Raw genomic sequence first — 16,364 nt, forward strand, 5'->3', positions numbered from 1 at the left:
TGCTCTTGAAAGAAAACTTGGTAGCACTGGTGAGGAGAGGATTAACACACCTCTGGGGGTCAGGACTGCAGGGTACTTCATGGATTATATCTGTGCTGCATTTCAGATACCATCACTGACTCTCCAAACGGCAGCAAAACTTGAAACACTATTGTTCAGAATAAGCCTACTAAAACCAGTGTCAGGCACTGAGCAGTTTAGTTCAGTAGGTGATTATTCTTTGCCAATATATATGGAACTCAGGTTTGGCTAATATGTATCTCCTAGACAGGCACATGCCATTGTTTTTGTAGTACTTTATTTTGCTCTGTCAAAGTGTTTCAGCTTTTTTGTCTGATCATTGGTTTGATATTTATTACCCACTCTTTCAGCCTGGTACTGTTTTTCTGTTTGGGCTAAATACTGATTACTCATTTGATATTTTCCCACATTTTTACTCTTTCCAATAAACTGCTCATTATAATGCACAGAAACTCTCTTCATGCTAAAGGATTGATTTGTTTGAAATTGAGTCTGTTGGAGAGAGCTAATATTAGTACTTGTGTTTTGGTGTATACCCCATGAATCTTGAAAGATCTTTTAATGGACACACACCAACATCCTTTCCATTTCATTTGAATGAATTTTGAGCCCTGTGTCTTAGTATTTGCCACAGCTCAAACATAAAGTGAACAAAAATCCCAAAAGTAACATCAGCAGTTAAATTCTGGGACATAAGCAGCAGTGTGAGATAGTAATAGAAAAACAGATCAACTGTGTCAGCTAAGTGTTCCTTTGTTGCCATTACACTGGATCAGTATGAGATTATTTTTAAAAATCATGATGCTTTCCCATTCTGCTCCAGAATTCTTCTAAGGATACATGAAATGTATCCTTACAGGATGTCACCATCCAGGATGGTGACAAATTTTTTCATACCTCTCTATAGCTTAGTTGCTTTACAGAAAAGCCTGAGGTGGAATATACTCAGGAGTGTCACCTTCCTCTGATTGCACCAGATTCTCATGTGATTTATTGAAGTGTACATCTGATTCAGTGGTTCTGCCATGAATTATACTGCATTAGGCATTTGGCATCATAAATGTTACTGATTCTTTTGATCAGTGACTGTCAGCATAATTCTGAATAGTGCCTACTTAGGAAAACCTTCACATAGCTCAAAGTATCAAAAAACACCGTGTCCAATTCCCTTGTGTGTTTTTGTATTTCCTTTCATGCCTTCTGAGAGCCCACCAGTTTTGGAACTGTAATGAATCTTGTATCTTCAGCTTATTTTTTTATGGTGTAAAGGCTTACCCATAAATTGATGATTAAAAAAGTGAGACTAAAAGGTATCATCATCAAAAGATAATAGTTCCTCTCTTTTTTGGTTTTCAGTCTTTAAATTATATATAAATGACTTATAAATTAATTTAACAATCACCTAATTCTATAGCTAATAAACAAGAGTAAAACACAAATTTCTTTAAAAATAAATACAATTCTACAGATTTTATATGACATAAAGAAGGCATTTTGCATTTTTTTTTACTCTTATCATTTTCTCCAGATGCAATGTACCTTGTACCATTCTCTTAACAAACTCTTCATTAAATTCCTTTGCAAATAGGTCTGTTAAGCTCATCTGCAATTGTGCTGGCATTTAGATTCAAGAGACTGCTAAACAAATCAGGCTGCCTAGTGCTAAGCTTCCCAGACTTTGAATAGACATAAGAATAATTTCAGCAACAGACTCTGAAAAAGAGAGTATGGCCCCAAGTGTGTTAGAGATTAGTACTAATGCCAGAGGAGAAGTTGGTTCATGCTTCAAAGTATTTTTAAGTAAGCTATTGCATAAGAGCTAAAAAAATTGAAGTAGGTACAGCGGATAGAAGTTAGATCAGGGAAACCAATGAGACTCTGTTCATCCATATCATAGACAGTGCTCTAGTCCATCAGACTTCCAACACCAAAAATACTGAAAGATTGTTTAAATTTCAGGAGAATATTTCAATTTACTAGAAGCAGTAGATTTTTTATGAAGTCAAAGTAATAAACAGGATTAAGTTTAACTACAACCACTGTTGATATTGCCAACAAGTCAAGAAGACTTTCCCTTAGGTTAGCTGTGCCACAGGGGTGGGCAGTCACCTTCTCTTTGGTCTGTTGAAGCTTTAGAAGAGTGGCTGAATTGCAAGCTGATTTCTGCTGGCATTGCAGAAAGGAAGAACATCCAATCAATTCGTCCCGAATGAAGGCATGTGCTGTAAAGTGACAGTTCATCAATATTTTGGAAAAACCCCTCATAATTAATTGACTCTTGTATTATAAAACACATTTTTTGAAAATCTAGTATTTAATTGTGATATTGTGATAATTCTTTTGATCATATTTTATGGAGGAGAATTTGCATATTTTTTGCAGATGGGAGCTGCACATCTTGGCTGCAAAAACCTTGCTTTCTAATGCTGTACAAAATGTGACAATTTTTTTTTTTCTAGTGTGCTTTTAGTTTCTGGCATTAAAAAATATGTTTATTAACAGATTTTCTATTTTGTTTTGGTATAAAAATTCTAGTTTGCAATTTCAGAAATAAAATTGTTAAGTACAATAGCAAAAGTTTACAATAGCATTTTAGAAGAAAAGCAAAACTTATGCCTTTCAATCAAGCTACTAATTTTTGGTTTATTTTTTAGTAAATGCAATCTGATTTTAAGGTTTGTTATTTTCTTAACATGAAAAAATGATAGAACATTTATATTTCTTTCCTTCACCACAGACACATCATTCCATATGCTGGCTCTGATTTGTGGTTTTCAGAACATATAATCACCTTCTATTCTTTCAAGTGAATACAGTCAACCTCTATGCAGAAAAATGCTTTCACTCTTCTGGAACATGCAATTGGCAATTTTCATTATTTTGAAACTATAAGAGTACAGAATTGGAAATTAATGTTTTTAAGATAGGGAGCTCAGGTTTATTATTTCTTTATATATGAGGAAAAGTTATTTTAAAATTGCATTTTAATTGCCCTGCCACTTCTCGTTTGAAGTGACACAACCTTCTAATGTATATGTATAAAATGTTGAAAAACAAAACCTGTAATTTCCCGAGTAATGTGGCTTTTAGAATGCCTTTAAAGAATGTGCTTTATACACTTAAAAATCCATCCAAATAGAACAGTCAATTCTGTTATAGCTTTGAGAAACTTTATGAGTCTAGGCTTCAGATAAAGCTCTGGGAGATGAAGGTAGAATGGTTTTCTGTGGTGTTTATTTGTTCCATTTCTTCTGGTCTAAGCTGAATAGACAGGACAAGCAAATTATCTGGACAAATGATTTTCCTAATTTCCCTGGGAGCCAGAAATTTGGATGAAATTTTTGTGCTGATACACTGTTTCAGATTTGACTACTGGTGTGTGCATGCTCGCTGAAACTGAAATTCCTGTCTGTTCATTTCTGCTATTTGTAGAATTAATCTTTACGAGAAAAGCAATGCCATGAAAGTAGACTGGGATTGTGTGGTTTGTATCTCTAGTTAAATCCTGGCTCCATGGTAGATAACTGAGACCTCCGGCATGGCAAAGTGCACCCAAACTGGGATGGTGGGACTCTGGCACTGGGACAGGTGGAGTCAGAAATCCCTGTGTTATGGTCTTGAAGGAGCCTATATGGAGGTCTCTCTGAAAAGAACCAGAGTAACTGGAGAGAAGAGACATCAGGATTTCAAGGTCTCAAACCTGTCTCTAACCTGCTGGGACCTGTGGCTACCAGAAGATGACTTGGGAATGGGGAAACAGAAATCATCATACCATTATCTCAGTGCAGTGCAGATCTGCCTGAAAATATGGGATACTGAGGTGATTCAGGAAACTGGGGGAAAACTGCCTTGCCCTGCATCAATTTTTGTTAAACAATATATTTCTGACAAAGCATACTGGGCTGAGCAACATTTTCCCATGAAATTAATTTAATCAGAAAGTAGTTAATTAGCTACAGTTTTTAAATTACAAAAAAAAAAAACCCAACCTTTTGTGAAATGGACAAGCATCAGGATCCAGTCAACAAAATACATGCATTGTATTACTGAACACTGAAGTTCTCAACACTTAGGATAACAATGTTGAAATTCTGCAGATATCTGAATACATAATTCTCATCTAAAAAGGTGGAATTTTGAAGTCAAAATCTGGCCTTGAAATTCCAGACACCTAGGACTTGGTGGTCCTGCTGTGAATACGTGCTTTTGTTAATAGTAGGAAGAACATTCATCTTAAATGTCCTTAATAAGGCTAGAACACTGAGGCACTCAGGTTTCTCCATCAAAAATGAGGAAGAGGTATATGTCTTCCAGAACTAGTTTGTCACAAAGGATTAGGAGCTAAATCAGGCCACAAAAAGATTTTTGACTTTACTTAGCAACCTTAATCCCAAATACTTTCATGGAGTTGGCTATGGCAGCCATAGGAGGTTACTGACAAACTAAGAATTTAGGTGGTGTGAGACTTGGCTTCAATCCCTTCCTCTCCTATTAGAACATTTGTATTTCCCAAGATGCCTTCTCAGATACAGTTTCAGTTTTTTCAGCATGCCCTGGCAAAACATAGAGTGAGCAAAGGAACACAGCTCTCCATCTAGGTGGTCATGGCCAAGATGGGACCTCAGGATTACAATCAGTCTAGAATAAGATACTAGCAGTAGTAACAGTATCCACCTGAGCAACAGTAAATTTAGAAATAAGGAGTGGAGCTTGTCTTCTCACTTTGTGGCAATGATATAATCACTGAATACTTGATGAAGTTAAGGGAAGGAGAAATACCACCAGTCTTTTGGGGAGACTGCTCTTCACTATTTGTCATCTGACAACATTTATTTATTGAATCATGTTCTTCAAGTGACATGGCCATGGATACAAGCAACTTGGCAGGTGTCAGGAGGTTTGCCTCTCCACTAAGTAGTGTAAGGGATTAGGAAGTCCTGGTGTATTCCAAAGTACCCTTAGAAGACCTGGAGCCGTTTACCAGCGAACATTTTTGTCACCCTAGTCTTTAGATTGACAAATGGAGGATCTCCAATGGATGAGTCAGGAGATTATGGACACATCATCCTTACTCCAGTCCCCAGGAAAGTTATTAAATGAATCCTCTTGGGGGCTATCATAGGTAAGATGAAGCCCAAGATTGGGAAAAGCTTTTGGATTCACCAAAGGCAAATCTTGCTTGACAAACCTGATTGCCTTCTGTGACAAATGAACCTGCTCAGTCAGGTTGGACATCATCTACCTGCATTTCTCCAAGATTTTCAGTAGGGTTTCCCACAGCCTACTCCTGGAGAAACTGCTGCGTTGTGGTCAACCTCTGTCTTTCTATAGGGCTGTGAGTTTGCTTTCTGAAAGCATTATATCCATGTTCTGTACAACATAAATACCTCTTTCTTTGATGAACTACAAACTTGTCATCTATCCTTAGAGGATCAAAAGTGAGGTTTTTAGCAATCCCTAGTGATTTCTAGCACTATTTCCTTGAAAAAAAACCTTGTGGATGAGCAAAACCATATTGAAGATAGGCTCATTTTCTGTATATGCCCCTGGAGTCTATTGCCCAGGAACAAGGGTAATATGTTCCTAAAAGCTTATAGAACACTCATGTTTAATGCAATATTAATAGAATAGTTACTGCCTTCTGAAATATGAAAAATTAAAATATGCATGTAGGGTGGTGAATGCCAAAGCAATGTGAAAACTATGCAGTTCACAATTGTTAAAGTTTTATGACAAAGAATCTAATCAGAGATTTCGCATAAAGTAAAATTCCTACAATAAAAGGGAAGTAAGATTTATCACTAAAGGTCATTTTATGATCCTAAACCACAATGTACTAATGTATCTATGTACAATCAGAAAAAACTTATTGTGTGGAAATTCGGTTACATTCATATATTCATATATATATATACATATATATTCATTTTTTTTTTCAAAAAGCTGCTGAGAGATTATTGAAATAAATACTACGTGAAAAAGAGTCAACCATTTCCAGTGAATCTAAAACCTGAAAATGTTGGAAATATTTAAAATATGCCCTCACAATAGAATTCCCAACATTTCTGACTAAAATGAGAAGTATGTGCAAGTTTGAAAAGCCCACTGAACTTAATAACCAAACTGGAAAAGAACATGACAGATTGATGGTAAGAAATTTAACAGTTTTGAACTGAAATATACACCTCTTATTTGTCTTTCCATTCAAGAGGTTGGGGTGCTGGGAGGCCACAGAATGCACTCAAGCTCTCTACAAAAGAGGAAAGCTTGGTGGGGAGGGATCCAGACACATCTGTCCTTGATGTTTCATTAATATCTTGGAAGACAGAATGGAAAGAATTCTCATGAAATCTGCCCTTGACCCTGATCTGAGACTGCATGAGGATGCTGTAGAACTAGAACTCAGAATCTCCTAACAACTAAAAAGATTATATGAAAAATTCAAAATGGAATTCAATCCAAAGAAAATAAGGTCCAAATTTTAATTTTAGGAAAAAGTCAGTGACAATATCAGAAATGAGAATGCTAAGCAAGCAAATAATGTTGAGGAAAAGTATCCCTGGATTACTGCAAATCTAGTTTCTTCCTGACCATGGGCTAATGGAACCAAGGTTCTGTCAAGAAGGCAGAGAAATAGGGCAGGACTCAAAGCATATTAAATAGCCTCGGTACAGAGGGCAAGCCTGCTCTGCCCAGCACAGTTAGACCTCAGCTCGATCTCTGTGTCCAGATGCATGTCAACAGAGAGTCCAGGACAAAGCACCCATGATGTGCTGAGATCTTACAAACACTACCTCTAAGAAGCAGCTGGAGGAGCTGGGGTTGTCTAGCCTTGACAAAATAAGATTAAGTAGAAAAATTATTCTGGTTTACAAGTATTTAGAATGTCAGCTGCAGAAATTTTTTTTACAATACGCAGTATTAAATTAGACAAGATATAATAGCTATTAACCTAGATGAATCAGGTTAAAATAGCTTCTAAATTGCAAGGTCAGTGAAAACTCATCTGGCTAAGAAGGGGAATATGGGGAATATTCCAAATTTTCTGTTTTTAAGGACATCCATCAGGAGTGATGTAGACGTAGCAAGTACTGCCCAGAAGTAGAAGAATGAAATCTCCTGGGGTTGTTTCCAGTTCCAATTATCACACAGACTTAGCTTAGCATTATTAAAAATAATCCATCCTTGGTTTTTGGAAGCCTGTGGTGTTTGAGACTTACATTTATATATCTCCATGTTCAGACTGAAATTCTCTAGCAATATCAGATCCCTTGAAAATGGAGGGCTATAAGTGAAAATATTGCATGAATTTTGATAAATTTCTATGTACTGGTCAGCCTTTACTGGGTGGAAAAACAGTGCATACACTGTGGCTTTAGAAGCAGGCTTCATTTCACATTCAGCCAATTAATTCACTTTAAGCAATAAGCTCTCTGAGGAAAGATCTAGTTTGAAGGAACATCTGAAAAAGTAAAGAAAAAAGTTCAATCTAATATCTATCCCAAAAGTCTTTTGTAAAAACTGAAGAAAAGTAACTCTTTAGATGTGCATACAAACAGAATTATTTCACCATGACCCCTTTAGCTCCATATTGGACACATTTGTGTCACTTTACTTTCTCTAATGCACACAATTAAGGTGATGGATCAATATGCAGATTTAATTGTGAAGAAGTTTCACAGAACAACTCTACCCAGTAGAAGAACCTCCATGGTGTCTGTAAAGAAAAGGGCTCTTTCCTTAAAACTACAACTTAAAAGATTTGGAAGGGTAAGAAAAGTATAATCTGCTCAAATATTTCAGCTCTCTGGTATTTGCAGTTCTTAACACACCCTGCAAGAAATAAAAAGGGATTAATGCTGTGCATTTGCAGAGTGACCCTCTTTTTAACATGAAATGAGCAGATCAACCTGCAGGGAGTGGTGATTATCCATGGATGAATTAGCTCCCCAAGCAGGTCTGAATCAAAATTATGTCACAATTTAGGCATATACTAAATGTTTCAGTGAGATGTGGTGTGTATGTACCAATAGTACATCAGTATTTTTTTAGTTTTAGGCAAGAAAATACATCTGTGCTTCTGAACAAAATCATGTTAATTTCTGATTTTTTTAAAAAACTAATTTAGATAACAGTCCTATTTTTACAGTGCTGGCTTCATGGGGAAAGAAGTTAATGAGTTTGATAAGGAAAATTATATTGAGGTCTATGAGTTCATCTATCCATCTACTGAATACCTGCTCTTATTAGTTGATTCATTTTATTCAAAAGATTTCGATGTCCTTGCCTACTAAAAAGACCCTCAACATTTCACTGCTATTTAGAAATTTTACCTGGCATCAACCATTCTGATATGGGGAAATTTTATTCCCAATTTATAATGGATGCATGCTGACAGAAACAATGAATTTAATAGAGTAGGTCATTCATCCAAGATGACAAAGAGAGTCTGTAGCAGAACACGGTACAGTAATATACATGTTCCAAAGTTATTCTAGTTAGAACCCAAAATTTCTACACATGAACATGAGCAAAAGCATTGCTAACAACGTGAATGGACAGTATGTTAACAAATGCAATTGAATTCTGACATATGCAGTGATTAATGCAAATTGAAATGAAAAATGTAATATATGTTGAGAGCATTTACATAATGTAAGAAATGGAACTTGATGAAGTTTGAAGGAGAGCAGATTAAAGTTTGTCAAAAGTATTATTTAACATGCTTAGTATCCAATGAGATCTACTCACTGTTGCAAGAAATAAAAACCAGGAAATGAGCAGGATTAAAGAAATAATTATATGATAATGAAAGGCAGTTACATTAGCTCAACTAAATATATACGTGTCTCTGCCTATGCAAATAAACTTCCTATTGACAGAATTTTGGGGAATCCCAGATCCCATATCTATACCCCCAGAGACAGACTGTTTACAGTTCTCCTGTATCTATGCCCCAAGGGATAGTGTGTTTGCAGTTGTATAAAAATTGGACTAGCTTTTGCAGCATACTCACTGAAACAGAATGTGATGGACCTCTGATGTGAACGGACACAGATATACTTCCACTTGGTGGCAGTGGTCCCACCAGATTATCTACACCTAAGTTTTGTTGTTAATAAAATCACCTTCTCTTATATCCTTTGCTAGCCCCATATCACAGAGGCTTTTTAAAAAATCAGACATCACTTTACAAACATCACTTTTTTCTAAATTGTTACAATAATACAGTAGGATACCACCTCCTGATAGATTTGGTACCTAATATAAAGGCATTGTTCTTTTCTTTTCTGTTATTGAATATACATGATAAAGATGAGCAAGGATTACTTGTGAGAATATTTGAACTGGAAACAGCATTTTAGTTTAAGGCCTAACACATTCAAATTTTGTGTGGCCTGTCTTTCTTGCTTGATTCCCAATAATTCATTTCAGATTGACATTTAAGACTGATGGCTGTTCAACATATGGGAAAAATTGGCAAGGCAATATTTATATCTTTTTCTTTTCCCTTTGGCATATTAGTTAGTACTTTTAATTGTCTTGTATCTTAAATATTGAGAAAATCCTGAGATTTAAACAGTATCATTGCTATTGAAAATAAAAAGTTCATTACCTGTTGTGTAATTGTCAGTGTTGGCATGACAGTGTGCTCTCCTCTGTGGCAGTGGGCTGCCCAGCTGGACCTCCCCTTGAGTAGGGAAGGGGGTCCCTGTGCTTCTCAAGTTTGACTGCTCAAGTTTGAGAGACTCCTTATCACATCAGGTACTTAGTAAGTGAATTTTAACCAAGCATGCTGAAACTTTGAAATCTTAGCCAAGTGGTATAAAGGATTGATTGTGTATAAATAATCCTTTAGACATAAACAATAATTTATAAACATAAACAATAGCTGACCTAGTTGGAATGAAATCCAAATACAGACACACCTCAACTCTCCTCAGAGAAGTAGTTTAGGAAGAATTAGGGTCCTTTCTGAACCTCATAACTCAATGGAAGGGTCTCCCTGAGGGTTTTGTCTATCCCTGTCATCTGTGCAGTAAATAATCGAGTGTACCTTGCCATCACTGTTGCATTTACCACTGAACTTTTTAATATAATTTAAGTTTACAATTGCTTCTTTCTTGAAGGAAAATGCACATCTGCAACAGTTTGCTATGACAAGGAAGGCAGTTTTAAAGTTAGTTTACTGTGAATATCCATCTACCTTGTAGGTAGCAAGGACAAAAATTCTCCAAATTTTATCTGCAAAAAAAAGAAAAGTGGAGAATGAGTCCACAATTCAAACTGAAACTCCATGAGATATAGGAAATAATTAGAAAAACATGCTCCCTCCCCACTAGCGAGTCAATGTAATTACTTACAGGAGGTTGCGAGCTATGCTTTCTGCACACTCCTACCTTCAGATCCACACTCTGATGCAATGTCACTCATCCAAACATATTTCATCCTTCTCTATCATACGGGCCAATTTCCGCTTAGTTTTCCACTGTAAAGGTTTAGTGAGTGACCCACTTTATGACATTCCTCTGAAAGAATTCCCTTGAGTACATCTTTCTCAATATGTCCCAGATGGTTTAGTATCTGAACACGGTAGAAGTTGATGGGAGCAGATGTGACCTAAAACCTTCCAAATCAAGTAAGTGGAGAAATATATTTTCTTGTGTTTTTTTATTTATTCACTTGTTGACTTACAAAAACTAATCAAAATAGCAGTAGTTGCAGGTAATGCTTTGTGGCTAATGTAATTGGTAAACGATCTTCTGGAAAGGAAAATGAATAGGAAAGAATGTAGAGTTCAGAACCCTTCAGTGTCTTCTCCTTTAATGTCTTACTGCTTAGAGACTGACTATCTGCATCCTCCAGAAATGAAGGCAATGATACTCTTGTGATTTACATGAATGCCCTTGCCAAGACAGGCATTTCATGTCACCTGATGTGTTAAACTCTTTTCTGTACTCAGTCCTCTGTGGTGCTCAGCCTCTGCCTTGCTCATGAGTACACTGGGACTTTACATAGTCCTGGGTGGGAGCAACCAGGTCTCTTATGACAACATTTAAAAAACATGTGTTTTACTGCCTGAACAGTGTTGTGCCAGTAGCACATGGACATAGCACATGCATGTCCTACAGGCAAAGTGAGTCACCCACTTAACATGAGTGATCTAAAGGCTCACCACTGCAAACCCTTGTGTGTGATTTATAGCTGCCTGCACTGTGCCATAAAACAAGTGGCTGGTCTCCTAGAAGTACAGAGAAAAACATCTACTAGCCTAATCCTTGAATTGTTAGACAGTTGTATCTAAAGAAATCCCACTGTTAGTGGTCATTGACATTCAACATCATATTTTTCCTTTTTTAGATAACATGGATATTTTCTAGGAAGTATATAAAGTTGTTTCTGATCTGCAGGTTGTGGATGGTTATTTTAAAAAATGGCTGGTATTCCTCAAAACACTTTTAAAAAAATTTCAATGACTGAAATTACTTGTTTTAAAGATTAAGATCAAGGTCTTTCTCTTTGCATAGTATGATTTTTAAAGAAAAATCAGTAAAATATCTAGTGGATCTGAAATATTTTAACAGCAAATACTATGAAGAAATCCTTAGCAGAATGAAAGTCTGCTGTATTGATGACACTTTTAATTCCATTATTAGATTGCTAGGGACATTAGCTGTTCGAGAAACTCAGTTCTATCTGCAACAATTTGGTGGTAAATGTGTCTTAACTGTAAGTGGCAAATTGAAATACTTTCTCAGGAAAATAAACACCTTGAAGCATTGCATGACTCACAGGAGCACAAGCAGGAGTTAGAGCTTTTCACCTCTATAGTGCTGCTGTGACTTCAAAAGGGCAGCTGAAAGCTGTCTGGAGAAAATTATTTTGGACATGTTGGTAGAGATTTAACAGCGGTTTGAAGTAATTTAAAATGTCTGTGTGGCTGTTACTGACATGTTGTGGGGGGTAGGGGGAAAGATGCTATTTGGGCAGTTCCCCACCTTGGAGAACAAAAACTACTGCAGTATCCTTTCCTTTTGAGCTGACTCTGAACAGAAGACCTCCTTGATCAGTCCGACTCACATTGTCTTTGCATTCTTTTCTCCAAAGAAATGTGCACCTGGCTTTATAGCACTTGATAAGCTGTATTTTTATCACCCTAGTATAAATACGGTCATGTCGAACTTGTCAACATGTTTTACTGTGATATTTGTGAGCACTTAAGGGAAGGAAGCATATTTACACCTGTCATAAAAAAATCCTTGTCTTGCAAGTTTCCACCCATATCCAATCTTGTTGGGTATTCTGCCATAAAAAAATTGACAACTGCAAGAAATTTTAATCATCAATTCAAGATTTAAGAGGTTGTGGATGGTTTTTGTTTTTAAGATTAATGGTAGATATAGGCAGGTACTGAAAGATAAGTATCCTTTTTTTTCCCTTATTTCTTCCTGAATTATCTCTCTACTGAAGATATACAAACTGAAAATAAAATTCCAACACAGAGAGACAGTGCGTCATCACTACAACCACTATAGGATAAATTCTGGAAAAAGAGTGACAACCAAATCTTTGGTCAGGTTTTGAGGGATAAGGGGTAAAAAAAAGTCCAGATGACTTGCTCCTATGTATATCACATGATGAAAATATCTTGTATCCATCGTCTTCTCAACACCCTCATGCCATCTAGTGGTATCTGGACTATGGGGCTGTAGGGTCCCTGAGATGGTACCATGGCACTTGCTAGCTCTGCCTATATCACCATTAAAGGCACAGCTAATAGCTAATAGGACTGAGATTCTACTTTTATGTAACTTTTATGTAACTTTTTCATCACAATTACAGAACGAACTGCGGCAAAGAGATTATTTTTGTTTTTCAAGAAAGAAGCTATTCTGTATTTTCATTTGCTGAAAATTTCCAAGGACTGAGAACAAATTGTTTGCATTCCACTGAATGTCTCAAGATTTTTTTTCAGAAAAACAGAATTTGATTCTTCTAGGCTCGCAAGATGCCATAAGTAAGTTAGGTTGTCAGGTAACTCCATTAAATTTGAAGACCTATGAACATTTGATTTATGGGCACCACCTGGTTATTGTGTCAAGACCTGTAAAACCATATACAGTGGTGAAATAGGCTTCTATCTTTGCAGAGTCCACAGAATTTCTACTTCAAATAATACTACTACATAACACTGCTCAGTAGCCTGCAACAAATTCAGCAGTTGCATTGAACCACTTAAAAGTAACAATTATAATATGCTGAAGAGAACATGAGAAATCAAAGAAGGTAGCATGTTGCCAGTCAATCTTAGATAGTGACTGTGGTCAGATTAAAGAGGAATAAAACCCCTTTTTCATGACCTCTGGTAATTAAGACTGAGAAAAAAACCCCTCACCTGCCCCTAAGTCTGCAGTCTGGCTTAATTCTGGAAATCACAATGGGGGGGTACATTGCATTGACTGAATGAATATAACATGCTAGCAGCAATGGTAAACTCTAGCTGCACTGTGAAGCTGTGGTCAATTCCACAGTTTCTGAGAAAGAGAAAACCACTCTGCAGAAACTGATCTATACACTAAGGGCAGGGAAGAACAAATCCTGCCAAGTCACTGAAGAAGACAGGCATTAAACTTGCAACATAGGATAAACAAAACCTTTTTACAGTCCTGACTGGCAGCATTAACACTAGGAAAATCCAGGGATTCAGTGTAGTTATCACTATCTATCTACACACAGCTATATTGTGACAGATATTTGTCCATCACTGATGTGCTCGTGTATTGCTCTGTGGAGAAAATTATTAGAGCCCCAGATGCCAAACAGCTCCCCTAGAGCAGTGACAGTGGGGTGGGAAGAGCTCTGTACTGATCCCATACAATGCTTTCTCCTCTACAGCTCCCTGGACGTGGCAACATCCAGTGGTCTGCTACTTTCACAGATAGTAAATACAAGAATTCAGGGCACAGCAACTTAAATCAAGTCCCCTTGCCAGGAGCAGTGTGGACAGGAAATGTGTGGGTGTCTCTTTGAAGCCAGTGTGGCTCAAGAACAGGATTAAGGGTTTCTCCTGAAATTACATTGATACAATGATTTTCTCATTTTTCAAACAAAGGGTTTAGAAGATTAGTAAATAACAGATATATAAATTAAATTACAGAGGGATATAAATGGGTATATCTCTAGAAGAAGGTGTTTTACTCTGTTGTAAATGCCCATTTTTCTCCCCCAATATTTTTCTGAAATGATCAATCTTATAAATGATTGTACTCTCTTGCTAATTGTTATTTTCACTCAGCTCAGTTCTGATTGACTCTCGTAGGCACAGATCCATAGTAAACTTCAGTGCAGTCTTCAGCATCTCCTTCAGCACCAGGTTTGGATTCCCGCACTACAATCTGAGCTGAGCTATGGAGCCTGACTGCTCTTATGGTGAACATTAGGACACAGGCTTCTTTTGCCAGCCAGGCTAATTTAAACAGTCCAGCTGGGTTAAGCACCTGTTATCCATTTTCCTCCAGGAACTGAGCCCTGGCCTGATTAGACTCTCTTGAAAAGGCAGCATTGTCAAAACACTAGTCATGTCAGTTGCCATCAGAAAGTTTGCCTCAGGGGAAAATGTTTTAATGCAACAAAACCCCCTAACCACATATCTACCATGTGTTTCCCTACATTAGCTCAACATTTTATTTTATCTGCTTCAGTTTATTTCACTTCAGGCTGGAGAATTAGGCCTACTTGCTGCTCTCCCAGTATGTGTGCTGGTTATGTATCAGACTCTGCTGACAGTGCACTTATATGTTAGCTTTTTTCCTGAGGCTAGCATGCTTAATACTGAGCAGTGCATCATAAAAATACATACGATAACTCCAGCTTTCCATAGATGAATTCCAGCTGGCTTTTTTTTTGGTCTTCTTATGCCTTTAGTATTAAATCTGGGTTTGCTCCCAGATGCAGCTGAAACAGCCAGCTGCTTTCAGCAACAAATTGCTGGCAAAAAGGAGAGAGGTCAGTGAAAACATTGCAGCCAAAGTTGTCTAGCTGATGCCACCAATTCCATCTGGTGAACCACACTAGTCTGAATTTTGACATTCAGTATATCCCAAACAGTGGACCAGCCACAATCTTAATTCTTATGAAGTAGCTTGTTACACTTGTGTAAAGTTTAATTCTGTTTTTATTTTAAAAATCATCTAGATGATTTCTTTCCTGTCCAGTCTCCTTTTACACTGTGGCATATATCTAATATGGAGTACTAAGCAGAGGTATGCATCATTACAGAAACTTTCAACCCTTCTTGATAAGAATCTAGATGTTGATGAAGTGGCTGGAAATGAACTACATGTGTGTGTGTTTGTGTGTGTGTGTGTATGAGTTAACTATAATTATGTACCAGCAGCATGATGTCCTTCAAGCTTTATCTGAAACATTATAACCTGGAATGAGGAAAATTGTTTTAGAGAGAAAAATGCCATTACTGAATGACAGCCTAATTGCTTTCTGAAGTAACTAGGCATTCATTAAAAATCTCTACTCCATATGTCAGTTGAGCAGAACTCTCTTCAGTCAGTGAAACCTAAAATGAGCTCACTTCTAAATCATCATGTTACAGTTTAATTCAAATACACATTAAAGCCCTGATCCAGCAAATCATTTAAGATATGTTGAAGTCAGTGGGATTACCCATACATTAAAATTTAAGCATGTGTTTAAATACTCTGGTTACTAGATTACCCTGTATTTTGTTCTCTATTCTGTTGGCCTTTATTTCTCTTCTTTCGTTTCCAATCCCTTCCTATTTTCTCTCATTGGAGATTAGTAGCTTTCAATTAGCTCTGTCTGAAATTTCCTCTAGAGCAGGTATTTGTATGTCAACATACCAGAACCTCCCAACTCTTCTGCAGTCTTGCTGCTGTGTGTTTGACATTAGTGTTCCTTGGGCTGGTCACCAGCATTGTTAGCTGGTTCTTTACGCTGTGATGCACTACAAGCCCCTTGCACTGCTGTGCACTCCTGCATCACTCAGTTCCACATTGCCCCAGACACTGCTCTCTTTTTTGGAGGGTAGTTTTTGAGGCCTTTCAGCACTCTCCTGCTGCTGTCAGTTGTTGTTTTGATATCTTTTCTGTTCCTTGCTGGTACATTTCTTTTTAAGGAAGACCACAGGTAAGAGGTGAGGGTTAATCCCATGCTTATCAGGTGAGGCATTTTAATTCATGGCCAAACTGTGTGAAGACTTTTATAAACTTATATAACTGCCCCAGGAATGTCTAGATCTCTGACATTCTATAAATGCCCTACTGCTTCCTATGTTCATTTACTCATCATGTTTTTGAATATTTCAA

Source organism: Fringilla coelebs (assembly GCF_963513975.1).
Source record: "Fringilla coelebs genome assembly, chromosome: 1".
Classification (NCBI taxonomy): Eukaryota; Metazoa; Chordata; class Aves; order Passeriformes; family Fringillidae; genus Fringilla; species Fringilla coelebs.